The following is a 15,602-nucleotide window of genomic DNA, read 5'->3' as shown; positions in this document are numbered from 1 at the left end:
GTTTTTCAACAGCATTGCTTTGAGAAATAAAAACCTCAATATCTGGTTATAAATTGTTTCTTAATTTTTTTTATAGCTCATACTTATTCTAATGTGAAATAAAAAATTATAATAATAATAATAATAATATCGTGGGGTGTATCGAACCGTGGGTCAAGAATCGTGATACAAAACGAATCGTGAGGTAGGTGTATCGTTACAGCCCTACTAGAAGCAAGAAGAACTAGGTTTATATAAGCCGTCAAACCAAAGGAACGGCACCTTTGAGGACATGTAGTGCTAGCTTAGGCTAGCAGGTTTCTGGTTAAGCTCAGCACTAGCTTAGGCTAGTAGGTTTCTGGTTAAGCTCAGCACTAGCTTAGGCTAGCAGGCTTCTGGTTAAACTCAGTGCTAGCTTAGGCTAGCAGGCTTCTGGTTAAGCTCAGCGCTAGCTCAGTGCTAGCAGGCTTCTGGTTAAGCTCAGTGCTTGCTAACTCAGCTAGCTAATACCGCCAAGGTGTAACAACACTGCAGTTATTTATGAATACAAAGAGCATAAACACAAGAAGAACTAAGATTATTGCAAGTAACTAGGCCAGCAGACAGGTGGAGGTTCTCCTAGTTAAACTACTTCATTTGGCATCAAAGGTCTATGGTTCTCAAGAAAACCAGTTTTTCCTAGATTAAAAAACAGAAGTTTTCAGCTAACGACCCTGGTTCAGTGTGGAGAGGCCTGCAGGACATCCCCCCGCTCCATGGAGAACCCTCAACTGGCTGACGATATGAATGTGTTTTACTGCAGATTTGATCACCCCACATTCACACCCCTCACCCGCTCCAACCCAGACTTCACACAATCATCGGCAGCCCCTGTTATCACCTCCCCCCTGACTCCCCCCCCCTGCACGGACGGTCTGTGAAGAGGATGTGTGCCAGCTCTTTCAGAAACAAAAGACACGGAAGGCAGCAGGCCCAGACGGTGTGACACCCTCCTGTCTGAAAGCCTGCGCTGATCAGCTGGCCCGGATCTTCAACCGCTCTCTAGAGCTGTGTGAAGTACCCTCCTGCTTTAAACGGTCCACCATCATCCCAGTCCCAAAGAAACACTGCATCACTGGTCTGAATGACTGCAGGCCCGTCGCCCTGACGTCTGTGGTCATGAAGTCCTTTGAAAGACTGATGTTAACGCATCTGAAGGGCATCACAGGCCCCCTGCTGGACCCTCTGCAGTTTGCCTACCGCGCAAACAGATCAGTGGATGATGCAGTCAACATGGGGCTGCACTACATCCTTCAACACCTCGACTCCCCAGGGACCTACGCAAGAATGCTGTTTGTGGACTTCAGCTCAGCGTTCAACACCATCATCCCAGAAGTCCTCCTTACCAAACTCACCCAGCTCACTGTGCCCGCCTCCACCCGTCAGTGGATCACAAACTTCCTGATAGACAGGAAGCAGCAAGTGAAGCTGGGTGAAACAACATCCAGCACCCGGTCAGTCAGCACTGGTGCACCTCAGGGATGCGTGCTCTCTCCACTGCTCTTTTCCCTAGTCTACACCAACGACTGCACCTCTGGTGACCCGTCTGTTAAACTCCTTAAATTTGCAGACGACACATCAGTCATCGGCCTCATCCGTGATGATGATGAGTCTGCATATAGACAGGAGGTTGAACAGCTGGCCCTGTGGTGCGGTCGCAACAATCTCGAGCTTAACACGCTTAAAAATGTAGAGATGACAGTGGACTTCAGGAGGAGCCCCCCAGCAGCACTGCCCCCTCTCACCATACTCAACAGTACTGTGTTGGCTGTTGAATCCTTCAAGTTCCTGGGATCCACAATCTCCTGAGACCTGAAGTGGGAAATCAACATCCATCATCAAATCAACCACCATCATCAAGAAGGCCCAGCAGAGGATGTACTTCCTGCGCCAGCTTAGGTACAACCTGCCTCAGGAGCTGCTGATCCTATTCTACACAGCAGTCATTGAGTCTGTTCTTTGCACATCCATCACTGTCTGGTTTGGATCTGCCACCAAACTGGATAAGAACAGACTTCAATGGACTGTCAGGACTGCAGAAAGGATCATTGACAAACAAAAACAGTTTCTTCCCTCTTGCTGTCTCTCTTCTTAACAGCTTACCCTCTGTGGCACTGTAAAAAACAACCAATGTACAATTACCCCAGCAACCATATCTATTTATTTCACCCTTCCTGTATAACCGTCATACTCATACCATATAGTATTTATTTATTCCTGCTCTTCCTGGACTCTCTACTTTGCACTATTGTATATATACTCTTTGTATATACACCTTTTAAGACTTATTGGATTGTTGACCATTGCACTATTGTATTGTATTGTTTTGCACTGTTGTATTGTATTTGAGTAATATGTGTAAGCACAGTGAGAGCCACTGCAACAAGACAAATTCCTTGTTTGTGCAAACTAACTTGGCCAATAAAAGCTGATTCTGAAATGCATATGCTGTACCACAACACACACACACACACACACACACGTGTATCTGAGGTGAGTGACAGTGACCTCTCTAGGGTCAGGCTTCGGCACCGGTGACTGCCGGAAGGTTCTGCCTCTGGCACCGGTGACTTCTGCAGGGGGCATGCACTAGAATGGCCGTTTGGACGGGTAGTTGAAGAAACAGCTGGTGACACCTTGAGCACACATGGGCCATTGCGGGGGGGGGGGGGAGAGACTGTTTGGGGGTTGGGGGTCAGCAAGCCAACTACCCTTCAAATTGCCTCTCTACTCTGGGACAGGGCAGGACTCCCGAGGTCCCCTCTGTGTCTCTTTCTCAGGCTTTTATTCAGGGGTTAGGGTTCCTCCAGGCTCTCGGAGCACACACTGCACACACACTGCACACACAAGATCACAAAAACCCTGAGAAGACGACCCGCAGAGGGGAGTGGGGGGGGATACCACTAAAGAGAGAGAAAAAAAAAGAAAGGAGAGTGATAGAGAAGGGTGGGTAGGAGAGAGAGACAGAGAGACAAACACACACTCACAGAGAGAGAGAAACAGACAAACAGAGAGAGAGAGAGAAGGGTGGGTAGGGGAGAGAGACAGACAACAAACAGAGCGAGAGAGAGAGAGAGAGAGAGAGAGAGAGAGAGAGAGAGAGAGAGAGAGAGAGAGAGAGAGAGAAGGGTGGGTAGGAGAGAGAGAGAGAGAGAAACAGACAAACAGAGAGAGAGAGAGAGAGAGGGAAGGGTGGGTAGGAGAGAGAGAGAGAGAAACAGACAAACAGAGAGAGAGAATTTACAACTCCTACATTCCTCAGGACAACATGCAGTAGGCTTGGCCTGGAGTTTTTTTTTCCTCCCTCTTTCCAGGGGTCGGATCTTCTAGAGGAAAAACATCCAACACACACACACACACACACACTCTCTCTCTCTCTCTCTCTCTAACAAGACATTTCCAGGCCCCTTGTGCCGCCATAGTGGCACTAAGGAAACGATTGGCCAATTGGACACACTTCCAGAATTTCACAGCCTTTAGCGGTGCCATCATATCACACACCTCTCCTCGGTCGAACAAGAAAAACAGCTTCTTCACTTGTGACTGCCAACCTGAGATCCAGATTCAAAGGGTGAACTTCAGGTTACGTGGCTCAGTATTGGGAACTGTAGCCTAAGGTCATTAAATTCAAGATATGTCTTCCTGTGAAGAACAGTAGCGCTATATTTAGAGCCCTTTAGAGTCTAATAAACTGTCCCTTACCGTATAAAAAAAAATAAAAAAATTCAAGGTTCTCTTTCACACAGTAAAAGCGAAACAACTTGAAAGAGGGAAGGAGAGAAAGATGAAGAGATTATATGGGGAGAGAGAGAGAAAAAAACTGTATTTCTCCTTAGCTCCATATCAATCGCAGGCTGTTGCGTAAGCGGGTGAATAAACATGTGTGTGTGTGTGTGTGTGTGTGTGTGTGTGTGTGTGCTCAGCGCCTCCGCAGCCTGACAGAGACCTTCCTTCAGGTGGAGCAGTTCTACAGGCCACAGCCCAGTGCGAAGGTTCTGGTTTGGAGCCGCAGTTCTACAGAACACAGCCCAGTGCGGAAGATTCTGGATTGGAGCCGCAGTTCTAAAGGTTCTGGTTTGGAGCTGCAGTTCTAAAGGTTCTGGTTTGGAGCTGCAGTTCTAAAGGCCACAGCCCAGAAGGTTCCATTTTGGAGCCGCAGTTCTACAGGCCACAGCTCAGTGCGGAAGGTTCTGGTTTGGAGCCGCTTCCCCACACCCCTGCTGCAGGGAAAAGGTATAAGGTAAATGTCCGTTATTAAGCAGACGCTAATTTTTATCCAAAACGCCAACGGGTTTTTCCAATCCGACCGGACCCTCTCCTGGGCAGGGGCACACCGTGTTGGGTTCTCCTCCAAACGTGCCTTATGACACTGAAGATACTCTCTTCTGTGATTGTCTCAGTCATCATTTCAGCTTGCCATAGCGGGTCTGTATTCTTGTTTGTCAAGATGCGTACAAAACAAATCCCGTTGGGGAGGTTTATTGTGGAATGTTTGAATAGTAACTATAATGTCGATAGAAAATGGTAAAGTGCCCACCACAGTCGTACTGAGCAACACCATTTGTTTGGAAAAACTGCAACTGCAAGGATTCTTGCCACGGTAACCACTGTACCACCAACACCCCATTATGAGTCACAAACCAACTGACACTCCCCCCCTCCACACACACACACACACACACACACCTCAACTAACCGTTCCCAGCGGTCCAGCCAAGCACACCAGTGGCACCATGGGACATGGGTTTACCCCGACACAGCCTCCATGTCAGACACACAAGTTTGAGACCAGCCCCAGGTCATTCTGGTTTACTTTCAAACACACACGTTTGAGACCAGCCCCAGGTCATTCTGGTTTAGTCTAAAACACACAAGTTTGAGACCAGCACCAGGTCATTCTGGTTTAGTCTAAAACACACAAGTTTGAGACCAGCCCCAGGTCATTCTGGTTTACTTTCAAACACAGACGTTTGAGACCAGCCCCAGGTCATTCTGGTTTAGTCTAAAACACACACGTTTGAGACCAGCCCCAGGTCATTCTGGTTTAGTCTAAAACACACACGTTTGAGACCAGCACCAGGTCATTCTGGTTTTATCTCAGAGGCACAAACCTACAACCTGGAGCAGGGGCATGGCTAGGCAGGTGGGTCATGCTGGTTTACTCTGGCAGAAAAGAGCGCGGTGTTTCTCCAGGGCAAACAGCACAGTAAACAAACAGCACTGTAAATACAACCACCACTGCAGCCACAAACAGCACTGCAGCCACAAACAGCACAGTAACCACCAACAGCACTGTTTCAGGAATCCATACTAGGGCCAAATCCATTGCCACACACGCAGCCATCCCGGGAACCCCTCTGCTGATTTCAAACCAAAACGTAAATCCATATTATGTCATTTAATAACACTGATAGAATGGTTTTACACCAACATAATCAATAAACACAGAATGTTCAAGCCTATGTCTGACCTAGACAAGCATTTAATCAATACTTGGGTTTGAGGATTTGTTGTCGTTGCAATTGTTTCGTGTTGCATGTGATACGTGTCGCATTTGTGGGTTGTCGCACAGCAAGTGGAGGAACTGGCATAGGTGATGAGAATCCGCCCGTGTTCTGCTGCCGTTATGTTATGGTGTGGTGTTGCGGTGTGGTGTTGCGGTGTGGTGTTGCGGTGTGGTGTTGCGGTGTGGTGATACGGTGTGTTATGGTGTGGTGATATGGTGTGGTGTTACAGTGTGGTGTTTTGGTGTGGTGTTTTGGTATGGTGTTATGGTGTGGTGTTGAACCGGCACGGGGGGTAGTCTGTGGAGCCAAGGACTGTCTTTTATTGAAGAGCTGTTGAGAGTTTTTGCGTCACTGCGCGGTGCCGGTGTGGTGCTGGGCTTGTGCAGTGCTGTGTTGAGCGGGCTTTGCTGTGCTGTGCTGTGCTGGTGCGGTGCTGGTGCTGTGCGGGCTTCGGTGATGAGAACCTGGCGGGCTCTCATCGCAGCCAGCCCACAGCCCAGCAGGGGAGGAGAGCGTGGGTGGAGCAGAGCAGCCTGTCTTTACACAATGCTTCTCCAGTTCTCGCTCGTTCGCATCCTCACTCTTCCTGCAAGTCATGGCATTTGGCCTCACTCTTCCTCATCATCATCTCTGTCCATCTCCCTCCCTGTCTCCTTTTTTCCATCTCGCTCTCTATCCCTCACTCTTCACCATCTGGCCTCTCCTTTTTTTTTTTCTGTCTGTCCGTCCGTCCGTCCGTCCGTCCGTCCGTCCGTCCGTCACACACACACACACACACACACACACACACACACTTTACCAGATCATGGCATTTGGCCTCCCTCTTCCTCCATCTCTGGGCATTTGCCTTTCTCTCCTTCCTTCCTTCCTTCCCAAACTCTCTCTCTCTCTCTCTCTCTCTCTCTCCCTCTCTCCCTCCTCCCCTTGCTCTTTTCAGGCCTCATCTGTTCACCCTCCTCTGTTAAAGTGACTGGTCCTAACAGTCACCAGAGCCCCTGGCCCTCCTATCGTGGTCTTAATGGGTCGCTTTGCCAGGGGCAGCGAAGCAGGACCACCTATCCCCATGAAGGCCAGCCCGCTGCTAGCTGCCCGCTGCCTGCTGCTAGATACCCGCTGCTAGCTGCCCGCTGCCTGCTGCTAGATACCCGCTGGTCGCTGCCAGCTGCCCACACTCCTCCATCATCACACCCCAAGGCTCCATGCTGCGAGAGCCACTGTCATTATGTTAAAAGAGCAGGTGGAAAAAGATCAGGTTTGAGGTACAACCCAGTTAAAAAAAAGAGTAGAACTTGCTCACGCCAAATAGTGTTTTTGTGTTATTTAATGGACAATGTATGCAGATCAGGCATTCGTTGCATGCTGACAATTGTTTGGTGCATGTACGTTAAATCATATTGCCAGTCAATTTATAGTGTGCACCTTCTTTTCTGAGCAGTGCACACCAGCCCGCGTCTATGTGTGACTGGCCACATGAAAACACACCTTCATCTTCAGCGGTGGGTACAGACAACTAAAGTAGAACGAGTGTGACAATTCTGCTGCGCTGAGCAAACTCTGGCATTTCCTAACCCTGTTTGCCTCATCACACTTCTGAGAAGCCCCAGTCTGTCACAGCGCTCAATGACATGAGACACCGACGAGACATGGACGAGAATCAGCTGAGCGCATGTCACGTAGGACTCACTCTCAGCTCCTCTGACTGCCGGTCCGCGCCAGATCTAGGCCAGAACTGAGCCGGACTGACCCCCCCCCCTCCCTCACTCCTTCTTTCCGGTATCTCTGGGCCACATAAGTGTCCATCACCAGACACAAGGAACTTGTGGTCACTTGCTCAGAAACCGGCTCACTTGCCGGTTTCCTCAAAACCAACTTTTCCAGTACATAGTTCAGCCGCAGTTTCTCATCAGGTCAGCTCCTGCATCTGAGTCACAGTCACACTAGAGTGGTGACAGGTCAGGGAGAGTGCCTGTGGAAATATGCCTGCGTGACCTTGAAAAGAACAAGGTCAAGGTCAGGGGAAAGTGGCTCACAATAATCAGGTGCCCTGAAGTTACATTGGTCTCATTTGCTCCAGAAGCCTTGAACAGGGGAACCTCAGGAGGCTCATTCTAGAATGTTATTAATTCTATTTGTCACCATCAGCACACTTCCTGCTAACAAAAGAGGGACGGACACACACACACACAAAGGTCCTGGGTGTGCCGACACCGAGTATATCACACTGCAAACATCAGCTACACATCCACACATAAGCTCATCCATGCTTGAAAGCTTAAAGATAATAATAATAATAAATAAACTAAATATCACACCCCGGCTATAATAAGATTGAGTGCTCACTTTACCGCGTTGAGGGGCGAAAGCGGAGCGGTATGGCGTTATTACGGCGCGGCCACTACCTGACACAGTAATCCACTGGGGGGGGGGGGGGGGGGGGGTGACGATGACACAAATCCCTTTATGAGTGCAAATCCACACACACACACACACACACACACACACACACACAGGCTGATGAGGAGGTGTGACAGCACAGAGCACTGGGCCAAGCATCAGGGGAGTCTCAAGAGGAGAGGGCCAACGCAGGTAGAGCAGACCACACACAGACAGACATATACACACACACACACACACACACCAAATCCAACAAACAAATGCAACAGAAAGCAGACACAACATCAAGAAGACACAACATAAAGCATCATTCAACACTAAACAAACAAACACACAATACAGAACAACAATATGTAAGAAAGGGCCGCTTTTCTCACATACCGGATGTGTGTGACACATTAACAGAACACGTCACTCACTCAATCACACACACACACACACTATAATTCCCCCGACATCATCATGTTCTAACCACTACTGGACACACACACACACACACACATCAAACAGAGCAGCCTTTTAAATGAATCATCCCTTCTGGCTTCCACACACACAACTAACCAATTCCCCAGCCTACCCCCATCATAGCAACACCAGGCTGTTGCTGAGCCAACAGTTGCCGTTCACAACAGACACAAAAATACCTCCTCGAGAGCGCAGGCCCACAAACACCTCCCCCTCAACAAATACACACACACATAAAAACACCTAGAGAAGAAGGGTTCTTGAGAAGCTCTTTTTTCTTTTCTCTGTACGAAAAACCTCACCTCCCACCTTCTCCCCAGCACCTTGCGAGCGGTAGCAAGTCTGTTCAGAAATATGCTCGCCTGCAAGATGCATCGCAAGCCAATCTTCTCACAGTGGAGGGCTGACAGCTTGAAGAATGGTGCGAGGGTGAGAGCGCGTGTGTTAGCGAGTGTGTGTGTGTGTGTGTGTGTGTCTGACTGCTGGGCAGGCTTAGCTTCTTCCTAATGCATTGGAGATCTAGGACCCAGTCTCATTCAGAGGGCCTGACGGGGCCCTAGTCTCATTCAGAGGGCCTGATGGGGCCCCAGCCACATTCAGAGGGTCTGACGGGGACCCAGTCTCTTTCAGAGGGCCTGACGGTGCCCCAGTCTCATTCAGAGGGCCTGACGGTGCCCCAGTCTCATTCAGAGGGCCTGACGGTGCCCCAGTCTCATTCAGAGGGCCTGTTTTTTCCTAATGCTCTGGAGATCTAGGCACCAGTCTCATTCAGAGGGCCTGTTCTTCCTAATGCTCTGGAAATCAAGGCACCAGTCTCATTCAGAGGGCCTGACGGGGTCCTAGTCTCATTCAGAGGACCTGATGGGGCCCTAGTCTCATTCAGAGGGCAGTTGTCTCATGGCGGGGGAGTCGAGGGAGGGTGGCGGGATCTCTGGAGACCCCCTGGAGCTCTGTCTCAGCATGCATGCGCACACACACACAAACACACACACTACTGTTCTGTTTTGCAGAACGACACCGGCTATATTTGACCATTCCACCAATCTGTTCTTGTGCTATTTATCCAGCTTGCTTGCCATCTCTCGCACAAATGCACACACACACACACACACACACACACACACACAGCCCCATGCCCCCACATACTCTCTACAGCTCTCCTTCCCTGACTTGCTGCCGTCGTTGTAATGCTAAGAATAATACAATTTCACTGCACCTGAATTCAGGAAAAGCTTCTATGCATCGACGGGAGGAATGTCGATGTCTCTGCCATCATCTCTTCTCATTGTTGAATAGAAAGAGCGAGACAGAGGACAGAAAGAGAAGGAGAGAGAAGGATAGCGAGGAGGAGAGAGAAGGATAGAGAGAGAGAAGAATAGAGAGAGAGAGAGGAGGAGAGAGAGAGAGGCCTGAATGTACTGCACCCTCCCTCTCCCGCTCACCGAATGCTATGACATCATCTTGAGCAAAGCGATGTGATGCTGGTGGGCTGGGCCAGGCTTGCTCAGGTTGTGTGTGTACACGCCGGAGAAATTCTTCCCTTCAGGAGGAGAATTCCTGCTGGCTGCCAAGAGAGGGGGGGGGTGGGATTGGCTGGAGGAGGGGTGTGACGTGACGACGAGAGCTTAGCGACAGGCATTATTCTTTATTCTCTGAGCGTTTATCCGCTCGGGTGCTAAGGATGGAAGGAGGATTTAGACATTCGGCTGCGTTTTTTCGCACCCCATGATTTAGGCAAATTGCTTCCATGCATGGCTAAGTCTGTGCATTTTGTCACAATAAAAAATGATATCTAGGCTACAGACGCAAGCTAACCGTCAAGGGGTAAAAATATAAATACTCTCTCCAAACCCAAAGTGCCATAGCATGGAGTCATTTTCACACAGCAAAGTAGCTGGGCGTCAGCCTCCGGATTTAGAGGGTTGAATTGGAGCCCTGAATGGCTTAGAATGTTCAAACGTTCTAGAAGCATTCCATTAGAACCATTCTGTCAGTGAGGGCTTCAATGAGCACAGCTTCAATGAGCACAACTTGTCTTCTGCCCACTGCATTATGGGTAAAGGCACACTGTGAGTCATGTCACAGCTGCTGACCAGGGTCCAAGATGACACTTCTGTGAACCCCGTTCCACGGCAGGGACACATGGCGGCTTGTCCCACTATGACAGCTGAATGGCAGTAACGCAAACCCAGGTCAAATTGCAGCCCCCCAAAATAGGCACCACATTCACATCAACAAAAGCAGGCCTCCAAGAGAGAGTGGGGCACGAAGGCATGTGTTCCGATATTCCCATTTGTTTTCCCGCAATTCCGGTGCCCCGCATGTCAAAGTCACACAACAAACATTTTCCACTCTTTTAAGATCCAAAGATGGCCGACAGGCTTCATATCTTTCTTTTCCCAACACAAAAACATGACGACACATGCTGGCTGACCAGTTCCCCTTCATGGGCACGGCAGCAACAGGTGAACTCTCGTCAACTGATCATTTCTGAGCAAACATAACACCACAACTCACCACACACATTCAACACCAGCATCATCATTGACAGAAACCGAATCTATTCGTAAGAGCGAGACCTCGACACCAAGCCTGACTCAGGAGCCCCCTCCCCAACCCATAACCAGGCGAGGCACCCACACCCAAGCCCAGGGGCTTCTTTCAGGAACTTGGTGGATCATATTCCAGCCTTCCCTGGAAGTCAAGACACTAGTCTTCTCTCCTGGTAGGCTCACTCTATGGTTTATGAGGCTTATTTCACAAGTCTGCGGTGAAAGATATGGGGCAAAACGAGTGTTTGACAATTACATAAATAGGATCTTCTCAATTTGAGGATGTAGGAGCTGTTGATGAAGGGATCCCTTATCCAGTGTATGCTGAAATTTAGCAATTTTCTGACGCAACTAACTAAACGTCTGGTGTTTTGCTGTACACCTAACCTAACTGGGACACACTACTGGTGAATTTCTGTGGACAACTAGACACCCAACCGCCGTAAGGTTATGTTAATCAGCCAGTGTCCCAGTTAACTGCAAAGAAGCCGGGAAAAAATGATGCAGTCTTGGTTATCATGGATCATTTGTAGTGGTTAGCCCTAAAATTACGCAATATCGGCAAATAATCCAGTCGGACGCAGTCGTCAAAACGACGTTATCTTGCTAACCAGGTGTTTGTGGAGGGCTTGATTAGCCAACCACCAAGGAAAGGAATGTTAATTTGCACATAGCCAAGCCGGCTAGAGCACCGTCAAATATGATGCACTGAAAATTACAAGGAGGAATGTAATACTGCAAATAGCGTAGTAAATAGGCATTATGACAGGCAGCTATTCTTTATTTGGTCATGGATAAACGACACCGTAAAAATATTTAACATTAGGTTTAACCGGAGCAATATATGTGACACTGTCATATAGAACACACACCGGAGCAATTGTCACCTATCGTTAACTATACTTCAGCTTTTTATGCTTTTTAAAGGCAGCTTTTATGAGGACGTTTTTATTTCTACATGTTGAATAAGCATGACGGCAAGAACCCTTGTGGTTAAAGACATACATGTATTAGTGTTTACGCCGAACATCTGCTTAGGCATAAGCTACACCGATCAAGCTAACTGGCTATCGTTTTCATTCCTAGTTGGAAATTGCCGTATGTTAGCTGGCTAACCACAGCCGACCCAAACGAGTAGCGTATGCTATCCAACTAGGGCTAGCTAGCTTGCTCGCCAAGGTGGCAAGTCCACGGATGGTTTCATTCCAGATCAGCTGCACTTTGCAACCCCCACAGCATTGGTTCTATCAGCTCACAGTGCTAGCTAGCGAACTAGACATCTTGCTAGCCACGTTAAGTAGCTTGCTTCGCTGCCACAGAGGCGAAAGCAGAACGAATTAGCCAGCTATTTGCTAGCTAGCTTATCCTTGGTGACTATGGTTAGCTAAGGCATTTGCTGCTTACCTTCATATACAGCTCCAGGAGAGTACAGTTTTTTGAGAGCAAAATTATAAGGAGGATGATTACAAAATATAGAGTAAGAGAAAAAAATCCAGCTCTATTCATCCGCTGCAGAACCACTGAAACCACATCGTTGTCGCCCGAGTCCGCATAGAGATTCACAGGGGGGCCTCCTGGCTGGCTGGCTGGTTGGCTTGCTTGCTTGTACCTCAAAACGACAACGAACAATCCCCACGATATATAGAAGACGGCGATTACAGGGAGTCCTCGGTCATTCCGTCTAATTTCACAAATCTTCGCAATAAGTTCATAATGAATTGTCAGCCAGACTGAAAACAGCGTCAATCCTCTCTCTGTATTGAAACCGTACTCTTTTGCCACGGTTGTGTGTCCGCTGTCTGTGTGTGCGGCTACCCAGCAATCAGCGCTCGCTCGCTTGTCGCCGCCGCTGCAAAAAGCAACAGCATAGCAACGTGCAGCCTTAACATGGCGCAACTCCGCACCACTCAGCTGCAAGCGAGCGGGGGTGGGGTCAATCTGGTGAGGAGGTGTGGCGTTTATCGCGGGAATGCAGACTTATCATAATTATGCGGATAATTACACTCAAGGGCGCGCACACATTCACACAAATGCACACACACACATCACACACGTCCATGTGCAAACATACATTCTTACTTCAACACACGTATCCTAGGGTCCCTGCTCACCTGAACAGGTTGTTACCTGGGTTCAAGTCCGCCCAACCAAATTGCAGAATGCTGGAAGTTGCTGCGAGGAAATCAAAGTGAGCTGATATTTACAGTAAAATCCTACCAATGCGCACAGCCAGAAGGTCTCTATCGCCCCCTACTGCTTTCCAAGTCGAATGGCTGTTTTTAATATGTCATGAGTAGGCCTATTTGGGTGGAAAATATTTACGTAAAATAAAGAAAACCCGAGGTCACATAACTAAGTCAAAACCAAACAGATCATATTTGCTCTTGCAGTGCCTGGCTGCTAGCGTGTTCTGTGGGTAGGTTTGTCAAGCTGCGCCTGCCTGACCGAAAGAGCCGAAGTGGAAGTCGAGGGCGGTTGAGAGGCAACATAAATATTCCATCTGATCAGGCGGGAGAAAACCTGACGACTCATGGAAAACAACACTGTCTATCTTGTTTCCACGAAAGTTTTTTTCTCAGCAGGACATCTGTGATGTTTTCAGTGCTACGGAAATGTTCACACAAGCTGCTATGACTTTTGTTCCTATACAAAGAGCCATTTGAATTCTTGCCATTAACTCTCAGCAATGCTGGTCACATTAAATTCAATGTCTCATCTTGAAAGGGCTGTACCCTTGTAGGGTTCTATTTATACATTACACCCGGCTAGGCTTTGGTAGCCTACCAGAAGAAAATGAAACAATTATATAAAACTGCCATAAGCAATGAGGTTTCGGTGCGGATTTTACTACAATATGCATACATTTCAACAAAAAGTAAACATGAATGTGAAGAATTTAGACCAGGAACAGAACTTGGGGTATGAAATGCATATTGTTTTTTGTTTCAGAGCACTGAGCCAGAGGGCTTTGCCTTTTGACTGCCGAATCAGAGCGCCGCTTCAGTCTTCAAGACCTGCCTTTGCTGCCATCTACTGGTATAAAATGGTTATTGCAGTCTTTCAATATTCTCAATTTTCAGAGAAAGGCTGGAAATGACATACTTGATCACCGTAGGAGACCCCAGATCACTGTGACCCACACAGAATTCCTGTTGATCCCAGAAGAATCCCAGAGATGCCTGTAGTTTGCTATAGACCTACATTCTGTCTGAGCTCTGCATGTGTTTGGATGCTGTGTGAGGATGAATGCAGTTCTAGCTGATCAATTCTAAAGGGCCAGGTTTGTGAAACAAGCTCTACCGGAGGTGTTTATACAACACCAAAGTGATTACCACATGCATACCCTCTAATAAATCTAAACATATGTCATTAAATGGAGAGAGTTCTATTTTCATTTGAGAGTTCTATTTCCAATGTATCAGTAATGCCATGGAAATGATATGAAAGAAATGCCTGCATTCATAGCAGGGCAGTGATGCTCCACAGGGGTACTAGGGGGAGCCCTTGACACGTGCAGGCAGCCTGGTGTCTTTGGACAACGTCTCAAGTCATCCTGTTACATAGCAGCTGGAGTTGGGATGGCTCTGGTACTGCCCTGGTGAACCGCTGACGCATCATGCCATACCAGGGCCAGATCAGGGCTAGATCAGGGTTATATCAGAGCTAGACCATGGCCAGATCAGGGCTAGACCAGGGCCAGATCAGGGCCAGATCAGGGCTAGACCAGGGCCTGACTCCAAAATCCCAAATCCACCTTCTCTGTGTTGTTGATATATCATTGGAGATATAGTGTGGCTCTGCAGAGAATGGGGATCTATTGCAGTTCTACTGGACCACATGCTTTCTCTCTATTTCAGGTGATAATGACGACACAGATACCATCTGATGTGGTTTTCTCCATTTTGCAGTAGATATAAACACTACTGATTTAAAACTGTAGTAGTTGAACACACTCTCTGTTCAGTCCAGGCCTGGTTGACGTGACAGTACTTTCCAGTGTGGGCCTACACTGGTCATAGACCGCTCTCTGCCAAACAACATGGCAGGATGGTAAATGCGATAGGTGCACTTGAACAGGCTTTGTACATTAATGCATTAGCAAGCAGTATCACTCTATCTGGCATGTATTTTGTGCTGTGTGTGTGTGTGTGTGTGTGTGTGTGTGTGTGTGTGTGTGTGTGTGTGTGTGTGTGTGTGTGTGTGCGTGTGTGTGTGTGTGTGTGTGCGTGTGTGTGTGTGTGCACACGTGCGCATGTGTGTGTCTGTCCCACAGCGGTGCCTTGCGGTGGGGTGTTAACAGACTGTGCACGAGCTCCAGGGGGCTTCACACATTCAAAGTCAAGGTGAAGAACACGAGCGGAAAGCCCTTTATTGCTCCCATAAAGCCTTTTGGTGCAGCCACCTCCCAACACATCAAAGTCACCGGCGCCTGCAATACCCCACTGCTGACCATGGGAATAAGGCCATGTGCCAATAAGGCCATGTGCTGAGAACCACTGCTGCTCTTTAAAAAAAATACAAAATAAAAAGTCATACAGCAAATAATTCTGCAGCAGAGCTCTAGTCAAACCTGGCAGGAGGAGGGGTGGTGGGTTCAGTTTTTTAATAGCTGCGATTAATCTGGTAGGCAAATCTACCTTAAAAGTCATCTGGGCCGCTACGGCTG

The 15,602-nt window shown here is 48.2% G+C and overlaps 1 protein-coding gene across 1 annotated transcript in view; it reads right to left on the bottom strand.

Annotated features, from left to right (window-relative positions):
• Positions 1-12,739, bottom strand: part of ptpn4b (protein tyrosine phosphatase non-receptor type 4b) — a 70,959-nt gene extending 58,220 nt beyond the window's left edge. Inside the window, 1 exon segment of the mRNA XM_080835220.1 lies at positions 12,341-12,739. The gene's annotated coding sequence lies outside the window, so the exon portion shown is untranslated.
• Positions 12,740-15,602: the final 2,863 nt, after the last annotated feature.

This window comes from Sprattus sprattus, assembly GCF_963457725.1.
Source record: "Sprattus sprattus genome assembly, chromosome: 3".
Lineage (NCBI taxonomy): Eukaryota > Metazoa > Chordata > Actinopteri > Clupeiformes > Clupeidae > Sprattus > Sprattus sprattus.
The sequence above is the reverse complement of the archived record's forward strand: the minus strand, read 5'-3'. Positions and strand labels throughout refer to the sequence as shown.